This window comes from Schistocerca serialis, chromosome 1 (genome assembly GCF_023864345.2).
Source record: "Schistocerca serialis cubense isolate TAMUIC-IGC-003099 chromosome 1, iqSchSeri2.2, whole genome shotgun sequence".
In the NCBI taxonomy this organism is placed as follows: Eukaryota; Metazoa; Arthropoda; class Insecta; order Orthoptera; family Acrididae; genus Schistocerca; species Schistocerca serialis.
Genome location: NC_064638.1, coordinates 1155295949 through 1155306198, shown reverse-complemented (window position 1 = coordinate 1155306198; position 10250 = coordinate 1155295949).

Here is a 10250-nt window from a genome sequence, read left to right as displayed (position 1 = left end):
ACCTAAGGATATCACACACATCCATGCCTGAGGCAGGATTCGAACCTGCGACCGTAGCGGCCACGCGGTTCCAAACTGAAGCGCCTAGAACCGCACGGCCACACCATTCTGGACTGAAGACCGCAACAACCGGTCGTTTCATGGTCATCAATGGCAGCACAGGCCGGCCGCTGTGGCCGAGTGGTTCTAGGCACTTGAGTCCGGAACAGCGCTGCTGCTACAGTCGCAGGTTCGAATCCTGCCTCGGGCATGGATGTGTGTGATGTCCTTAGGTTAGTTAGGTTTAAGTAGTTCTAAGTGTAGGGGACTTATGACCTCAGATATTAAGTCCCATAGTGCTCAGAGCCATTTTGAAGACCGCAACAACAACAGCAACACTGTATTTTCCATCATGGAGTTGTTCATATGTTTGAGGAAATCCACACATCGTTATGTGATGTGACAAAACTTGTGTCATCGGCGTATATAACGGATGTATGCGGAAATATAACAAATAAGAAAGGTCCCAACACAGATCCTTGTGGGACTCCACATTTTTTTTTACATTTTAACTCGCAACAGTTTCTCGTGAAGCGGTCCACACTTTCAAGAAACAGAGTTGTACCCAGTCCGGCAGAATTATTTCCATTATCGTGCGGCACTGTCGTGTACAAGCCACAACGCCCAGCTTAACAACTTGCGGTTTCGTGTCGCGGCGGTGTCCAGTGCGGGCGTGGCGCGCACAGAAATAGCGGCGGCGGTTGTTCCCGCGGCTGCATTCCACGGCGCGACTGTGCAGGGGGACAGGACAGGTGGCGGGGTGGTAGTGGGGGTGGCGGTGGTGGCGGCTCCGTTTATGTCCAGCGAGGTGCGGCCGGCGGACAACCGGTTTGCAACGGGCACCACCGGCAGCAGCGGCAGCAGGTGTCCCGGCTGTGCCGAGACGAGACCGCCGCACCTGGGACGCCGCGCCCAACCAACGGCGCTGCCTGCCTGGCCGGCGAACACCGGCACCAAGCTCCCGCCGGCTGCAGTCCACCTTACAGACGTATAAACCCGAGACTTCTCTCAATGCTACGCGCACCAGTCGAGAAGACGTAGCGAACTTACCGCCCAGCCCCTGCAAGGAGGATCTCGAATTATTCACTTCCAATATAATCCAATCAGAGACATTTATTCACTTCAGTCGTCAGACTTCTGATTGGTTTGATGCGACCCGCCAAGAATTCGTCTCCTGCACCAACCTTTTCATGTCAAAGTAGCAGCTGCAACCTACACCCTCAATTACATCTACGTCTACGTGATTAATCTGCTATTCACAATTAAGTGCCTGTCAGACGGTTGAATGGACCACCTTCAAGCTGTCTCTCTACCGTGTTCCACTCTCGAGCGGCGCGTGGGAAAAACAAGCACTTTAATTTTTCTATGCGATTCCTGATTTCTCTGATTTTATCGTGATGACCATTTATCCCTATGTAGGTTGGTGCCAACACAACGTTTTCGCAACCGGAGGAGAAAACTGGCGATTGAAATTTCATGACAAGATTCCGTCGCAACGAAAAAGCCTTTGTTTTAATGATTGCCACTCCAATTCACGTATCATGTTTGTGGCACTATCTCGCGATAGTACAAAACGAGCTGCCCTTCTTTGTACTTTTCAGTGTCATCCGTCAGTCCCACCTGACGCGGATCCCACACCGCACAGCAGTACTCCAGGATAGGACGGACAAGCGTGGTGTAAGCACTTTCTTTAGTAGACCTGTTGCACCTTCTAAGTGTTAATCGCAGTCTTTGGTTTGCTCTAACCACAACATTATCTATGTGATCGTTGCATTTTTGGTTATTTGTAATTGCCATCCCTAAGTATTTAGTTGAATTTACAGCCTTCAGTATTGTGTGACTTATCGCGTATTCGCAATTTAGTGGATTTCTTTCAGTAATCATGTGAATAACTTCACACTTTTCTTTATTCAGGGTCAATTTCCACTTTTCGCACCGTACATATATCTTATCTAAATCATTTTGCAATTCATTTTTGGACACCTGATGACTTAACAACACGGTAAATGACAGCATTATCTGCAAACAATCTAAGACGGCTACTAAGATTGTCTCTTACAGCGTTAATATAGATGAGGAACAATAGAGGGCCTATAACACTTTCTTGGGGAACGCCCGATATTATTCTGTTTTACTCGATAACTTTCAGTCTGTTACTACGAACTGTGACGTTTCTGACATGAAATCACGAATCCAGTCGCACAACTGAGGCGACATTCCGTAGGCACGGAGTTTGGTTAGAAGACGCTTGTGAGGAACGGTGTCTAAAGCCTTCTGGAAATCTAAAAATATGGAATCAGTTTGATATCCCCTGTCGGTAGCACCATTACTTCATGAGTATAAAGAGCTAGTTGTGTTTCACAAGTACGATATTATCTGAATCCGTGATGACTACGTGTCAATAAATCGTTTTCTTCCTGGTAATTCATTATGTTCGAACACAGTATATGTTCCAAAACCCACTGCAAATCGACGTTAGTGATATAGGCCTGTATTTCAGCGGATTACTCCTGTTTCCCTTTTTAGGTATTGGTGTGACATGAGCAATTTTGCATTCTTTAGGTACGGATCTTTCTGTGAGAGAGTGGTTGTATATAATTGCTAAATATGGAGCTATTGTATCAGCATACTCTGAGAGGAACCGGACTGGTATACAACCTAGACCAGAGGCCTTGCCTTTATTAAGTGATTTAAGCTGCTTTGCTGTACCGAGGATATCTGCTTCTATGTTTCTCATCTTGGTAGTTGTTCTTGATTGGAACTGAGGAATATTTACTTCGTCTTCTTTGGTGCAGAAGTTTCTAAAAACATTGTTTAGTAACTCTGCTTTAGTGGCACTATCGTCAGTGACATCACCGTTATTATCGCGCAGAGAAGGCATTGTGTGCGTCTTGTCACTGGTGTGCTTTATGTATGACCAGAATATTTTTGGGTTTTCTGCCAGATAACTAGACAGAGTTTCGATGTGGAAATTATTAAAAGCATCTCGCGCTGAAGCACGCGCTATATTTCTAACTTCTGCAAAACTTTGCCAATGTTTGGGATTTTGCGTTCTTTTAAGTTTTGCATGCTTTTTCCGTTGCTTCTGCAACAGCAATCTGACCCGTTTTGTGTACCACGGTGGATCAGTACCATCACTTATTATTAATTTATGTGATATATATCTGTCAATTACTTGCTGGATGTGTTCCAGTCTTTCTAATTAAAATAAGAGCCGAGATCGCAATAACATTTATTTATTATCACCGGTTCCGGCTTATGTTAAAGCCATCTTCAGATTTTTTGGGCCCCCTATGGCTGCTGTTGGCACCTCCTCGTTTTTTTCACGTGATAGCACAATCGTACACATAATAAAGAAATTTACGATAATGGTATCACGTGAAAAAACGAGAAGCTGCCAGCACCAGCCATAGGGGGCTCAAAAAAAAAAAAAAAAAAAAAAAAAAAAAAAAAAAAAAAAAAAAAAAAAAACCACATGAGGATGGCTTTAACGTAAGCCAAAATTATTGGTCATAATAAACAAATGTTATTGCGATCTCCACTGTTCTTTCAGTCAAAGTCAGTACCAGATGCTGTACTTCACTGACAACGTTGTCTTAATGTTTACTCCAGTCTCTGTCATTCTCTACAGTTTTTACCACATGCAGCTCCCTCTAGAACCGTGGAAATTATTCCCTGATGTCTTAACACACATCCTACCACATGTCAGTTTTACATGTTCATTTTTTGCTCATTTTGTGTGGAACCTCTTCGTTCCTTATCTGATCAGTCTACCTAATTCTGGTGCTTCTGTCGCACCACGTCTCAAATGCTTCGATTTTCTGCTGTTCCGATTTTCCACAGCCCATTTTTCAGTACCATAAAATTCTGTACTCGAAAAGTACATTCTCAGAAATTTCTCGCTGTAATTATGAGCGATGTTCGATACTAGCAGACTTCTCTTGGCAACGAATGACCTTTTTACCAGTGCTAGTCTGCTTCTGATGTCATCGTTCCTCCGCCCTTCATGGTTTTTTTGTGCCTCCTAAGTAGAATTCCTTAACTTTATCTACTCCGTGATCACCAATTATGATGTGAAGTTTGTCGGTGTTTTCATTTCTGCTACGTCCCATTACTTTCGTCTTCCTTCGATTTACTCGCAGTCAGACCTTGTTGCGATGATGACAGACGCCTCGACCAACGGATCATCGTGCTTTTGTTCGCTATCATGTCTCCGCATACATACTGCAAGCTCCTATGAATATCTGCGGCGGTATGGTTCTCCGCCAAAAGATACTCTCTGCTTGGAATGCACATCTGTTACAGGCGCCATTTTGAAATCTACGTATAGCCCGGCCATGTATCGGAACTTCATGAAACTGTACGGGCTGAAGCGGGAATTTTCCACCATGTCTCACAAAAATTTGTGCCGAGAAAAGGTGTCGCACTACTTATTCAAGGTTCCTTGTACAGTGGTTCCGAAATGAGCGTCTGATTTTTCTAAACGTCTTCTAGTAGCAGACTTCTTCCTCTGGTGTAATTATAAAATTTTGACGAAGGTAAGGCTGACAAGCGTCTACATGTATATTCTTTCACTACACCATTTTGCAGGTTACCATGTTGCATTACACCGACAGTGTTGACAAGGAAAAGTCTTTCTAATGACAGGAAAGCCTCTCACCAATTTTGGAGGTCAAATGGGATGTTACTCAGGCGCCATTATTATAATGGCAGGCGCTGACGAAGTTTCTGAGGGAGAGAGTCTTATCTCATTAACATCACCCAGGCTTTCGACCGTTATCTGCTGTCGCCAGTTCGATGGCTCTGGAAGGCAGCAGTGCCAGCATAGCAGAGTTCACCGTCCCGCGGAGAGAAGCAGCCTACCTCGGTTTACGGTAGGGTGTCAACACTGTTCTAGCAGTCAGCAAGGCAGCGAGGAAACACTATTGATAATCAGCACCAGACTGAGACTAATTTATGTTTATCATCAGCAATGCGACTTTATCTGCCGGCAGGAACAAAGTCTAGAGTAAGACTTTTGTACGCTGCAGTCTTCAACCATATAAAGTCATGTGGTTTTTACATGTTTTTCCCATATCATTTAGCCTCCTTTCATTATATCGTAGTCTCGGTGCTGTATCCGTATAGGATGATGATGATGATGATGATGATGATGATGATGATGATGATGACGACGACGACGACGACGACGACGACGAATGACCTTGTATTTTATGTTAAGATCTTCTGAAGGCTTTAAATACCGATACATTATTAATTGGCACCTAATTATAGCAAATCCTACAAAGAACGACGCGTTTCTGATGGATCTTCGCTGTACTGTTGACTTAAAATGGCGTACTTTCATAACGCGCGAGTTGTAAGTAAATCCGAAGATTCTTTACCCATCACTATGATGTTTTCCGTCGTTTTACCACAGAAAATCGTACCAACAACGAAGCGTTTTCGAAAGATCTTCAATATGCTGGTGCTTAGGAACATCGTATTATATTCACAGGGCGCAAGTTATAACATGACACCCTACAAATACGAGCTCGAACTGAAAGCAACATCTGATTTGATCCTTTATAAATGGTCCTGAATGCTTGCGACTGTGAAAACAATAGGTTTGTTAATAAGTAATCCTTCTGCTACCAGTCACGATTTTCTTTATTTTATTTTTCACACGACGCGTTTCGGGAAATGATGCCCATTTTCAAGCGCGTTTTTTGTGTTATGCCATTTCTGTGTGATGTTGTCGATGTGTGAGAGCCCGCTTTTAATCGCAACATTTATAAAGTACCAGATGGCCTAGCAATGGGCTATTACAAATGATTGAAGCGATTTCATAAATTCACTGTAGCTCCATTCATTGACATATGGTCACGACACACTACAGATATGTAGAAAAACTCATAAAGTTTTGTTCCGCTGAAGCCGCACTTCAGGTTTCTGCCGCCAGAGCGCTCGAGAGCGCAGTGAGACAAAATGGCGACAGGAGCCGAGAAAGCGTATGTCGTGCTTGAAATGCACTCACATCAGTCAGTCATAACAATGCAACGACACTTCAGGACGAAGTTCAACAAAGATCCACCAACTGCTAACTCCATTCGGCGATGGTATGCGCAGTTTAAAGCTTCTGGATGCCTCTGTAAGGGGAAATCAACGGGTCGGCCTGCAGTGAGAGAAGAAACGGTTGAACGCGTGCGGGCAAGTTTCATGCGTAGCCCGCGGAAGTCGACGAATAAAGCAAGCAGGGAGCTAAACGTACCACAGCCGACAGTTTGGAAAATCTTACGAAAAAGGCTAAAGCAGAAGCCTTACCGTTTACAATTGCTACAAGCCCTGACACCCAATGACAAAGTCAAACACTTTGAATTTTCGGCACGGTTGCAACAGCTCATGGAAGAGGATGCGTTCAGTGCGAAACTCGTTTTCAGTGATGAAGCAACATTTTTTCTTAATGGTGAAGTGAACAGACACAATGTGCGAATCTGGGCGGTAGGGAATCCTCACGCATTCGTGCAGCAAATTCGCAATTCACCAAAAGTTAACGTGTTTTGTGCAATCTCAGGGTTTAAAGTTTACAGCCCCTTCTTCTTCTGCGAAAAAAAACGTTACAGAACACGTGTACCTGGACATGCTGGAAAATTGGCTCATGCCACAACTGGAGAGCGACAGCGCCGACTTCATCTTTCAACAGGATGGTGCTCCACCGCACTTCCATCATGATGTTCGGCATTTCTTAAACAGGAGATTGGAAAACCGATGGATCGGTTGTGGTGGAGATCATGATCAGCAATTCATGTCATGGCCTCCACGCTCTCCCGACTTAACCCCATGCAATTTCTTTCTGTGGGGTTATGTGAAAGATTCAGTGTTTAAACCTCCTCTACCAAGAAACGTGCCAGAACTGCGAGCTCGCATCAACGATGCTTTCGAACTCATTGATGGGGACATGCTGCGCCGAGTGTGGGAGGAACTTGATTATCTGCTTGATGTCTGCCGAATCACTAAAGGGGCACATATCGAACATTTGTGAATGCCTAAAAAACCTTTTTGAGTTTTTGTGTGTGTGCAAAGCATTGTCAAAATATCTCAAATAATAAAGTTATTGTAGAGCTGTGAAATCGCTTCAATCATTTGTAATAACCTTGTATATCTGGTACCATAGCTGACATATACATAAATCACTTAGAACATAAATTATTTTAGAGCCAAGAACCTTGCCTAAAGAAAATTGGATTTTATAGGAGATATGTAGATGACACACTACTGTTAGTGAAATGGGATACCAAAGGCATCACAGACATTCTAAATTACTTCAGTAATCTACATGAGAAAATTAAATTTGCAGTGGAACGTGAGCAAAATAAGAGCATCAACCTTCGGGAGCGAAATATTACAAGACAGAACAACACATACACATTTAAAATTCATGGGAAAAACGCAATGAGCGACACCACAATCCCTGCAGCCTCATGTCACCCAAATATCCATAAACAGGCGGCAGAATTCAGTGCATCAAAGGGCAACTAAAATACCATTGAACCAAGAAAATATGCAACAAGAAATACACAGTGAAAAAGATTGCAGTTGCCAATGGTTACAGTGCTTCCACAGTTGACAAATTCCTAGACAAAGTGAAGAAAGACCCAGGTACAAACTGCACCACAGAAGAAAAAGGTAAAAATTGGGTTTTCGACATCTAATAAACTGCAACAAAAACTAATACATAATATTAAGTGTAGACATTTTGAGGAAACGTATGTTTATTCTCAAAATGAAAGTTACAGCTTCATCACACACCGCGTGGGGGACATACATGGGAACTTCTCAGTGTGGTGACCCTGCAAATCTACGCACAGCTCGTATCTCTCCTGTGTGGCACGAAACACGGTCACCATTGTATCTTGTATTATTGTTCCAGCTGCATCGTTTATTGGCTGTATCAGCTGGTCTGGGCTATTAATCTTTAGTTGGTACATGTTTGACTTTATAAAACCCCAAACAAAAAAGTCCTCGAAATAATGTCGAACGATGTTTGCAAAGTGCGGAGGAGCGCCATCTTGTTGGAAACACGGTCTTTCATCCCGCCCTCCATTTTGTGGTTCCAGAGACTGTTGAAGCATGTTTAGGAAAATTGATCCTTTGTCTTTTCAGCAATCGTGAAAGGTACGTATACCTTTGTTTTGGACACCCTCGTCCGTATATTCACCTTAAGTGTGTCGCGTTTCCGATTTTGAACTGCTTTTGGCTGTTCATCCGCCCAAATGCGACAGTTGTGCCATTTCACCTCGCCCCACGTGTGAAATGTCGATACATCACTGAAGAGAAAGTTTTCCATTGGATTTTCGTCATCCATTGCTTTTAGCAGGTCTGCACACGTGGCAACACGAGCAGCAGTGTCTTCAGGGTCAAGGTGGTGTACAGTCTGGATGTGGTATGCACGTTTATTCAGCGCGAATCTGAGTCCGCCACACTGTCGCTTGCAGGATTTCTAGCTCCCCCCTGAGTCGTCGTGTTGAGGTGTTGGACTGCGGCTGATAGCGTTCTGTATGGCGTCTATGTCTCTGGTTATCTTACTGGCCTCCCAGAACGTACTCCACCAGCAACACTTGCTGTTCTTCTGAACGTATTCACGAAATCCCTTATGGCTTGCCTACATGGACCTGGCTTTCTAAACTTCCTCAGGAAATCCTGTTTACCTCTTGGTGGGTCATCCCTCTTGTTGTTGTTGTTGTGGTCTTCAGTCCTGAGACTGGTTTGATGCAGCTCTCCATGATACTCTATCCTGTGTAAGCTTCTTCATCTCCCAGTACCTACTGCAACCTACGTCCTTCTGAATCTGCTTAGTGTATTCATCTCTTGGTCTCCCTCTACGATTTTTACCCTCCACGCTGCCCTCCAATACTAAATTGGTGATCCCTTGATGCCTCAGAACATGTCCTACCAACCGATCCCTTCTTCTGGTCAAGTTGTGCCACAAACTTCTCTTCTCCCCAATCCTATTCAATAGTTCCTCATTAGTTATGTGGTCTACCCAGCTAATCTTCAGCATTCTTCTGTAGCACCACATTTCGAAAGCTTCTATTCTCTTCTTGTCCAAACTATTTATCGTCCATGTTTCACTTCCATACATGGCTACACTCCATACAAATACTTTCAGAAATGACTTCCTGACACTTAAATCTATACTCGATGTTAACAAATTTCTCTTCTTCAGAAACGCTTTCCTTGCCATTGCCAGTCTACATTTTATATCCTCTCTACTTCGACCATCATCAGTTATTTTGCTTACGAAGTAACAAAACTCCTTTACTACTTTAAGTGTCTCATTTCCTAATCTAATTCCCTCAGCATCACCCGACTTAATTCGACTACATTCCATAATCCTCGTTTTGCTTTTGTTGATGTTCATCTTATATCCTCCTTTCAAGACACTGTCCATTCCATTCAACTGCTCTTCCAAATCCTTAGCTGCCTCTGACAGAATTACAATGTCATCGGCGAACCTCAAAGATTTTATTTCTTCTCCATGGATTTTAATACCTACTCCGAATTTTTCTTTTGTTTCCTTTACTGCTTGCTCAATATACAGATTGAATAACATCTGGGAGAGGCTACAACCCTGTCTTACTCCCTTCCCAACCACAACTTCCCTTTCATGTCCCTAGACTCTTATAACTGCCATCTGGTTTCTGTACAAATTGTAAATAGCCTTTCGCTCCCTGTATTTTACCCCTGCCATCTTTAGAGTTTGAAAGAGAGTATTCCAGTCAACATTGTCAAAAGCTTTCTCTAAGTGTAAAAGTGCTAGAAACATAGGTTTGCCTTTCCTTAGTCGAGCCAAAACAACAGCTATCCTTTCTGCAGTCGTGAGCGTTCTTCAGGAGCATCTGCGAAAAATAAGAGACATTGGTTAGCGATTTCAAGAAAATGTCAAGTTAACCACCCTGTATATCGGCACTTGTTTACTTACACGGACATTTACAGTTCTTTCCCTTTTTAATAAAGACTTGTGCTTATTTACTCCTTTCCGGCCTGGTGCAACCATCTATAATTATCGTCTTTCCCACTTCCGCAGCCGGACCAAACTGCTTCAAGTGAAATATTTATCTTTATCAGTGATTTCCGAGAATCCACTCACCTAAGGGAGAAGGTGGTGTTAGTGTCACGCTAAGGTTACTCGAAAGGTGCCGCTGGACACGTATTCGTCATTTTGACATCAC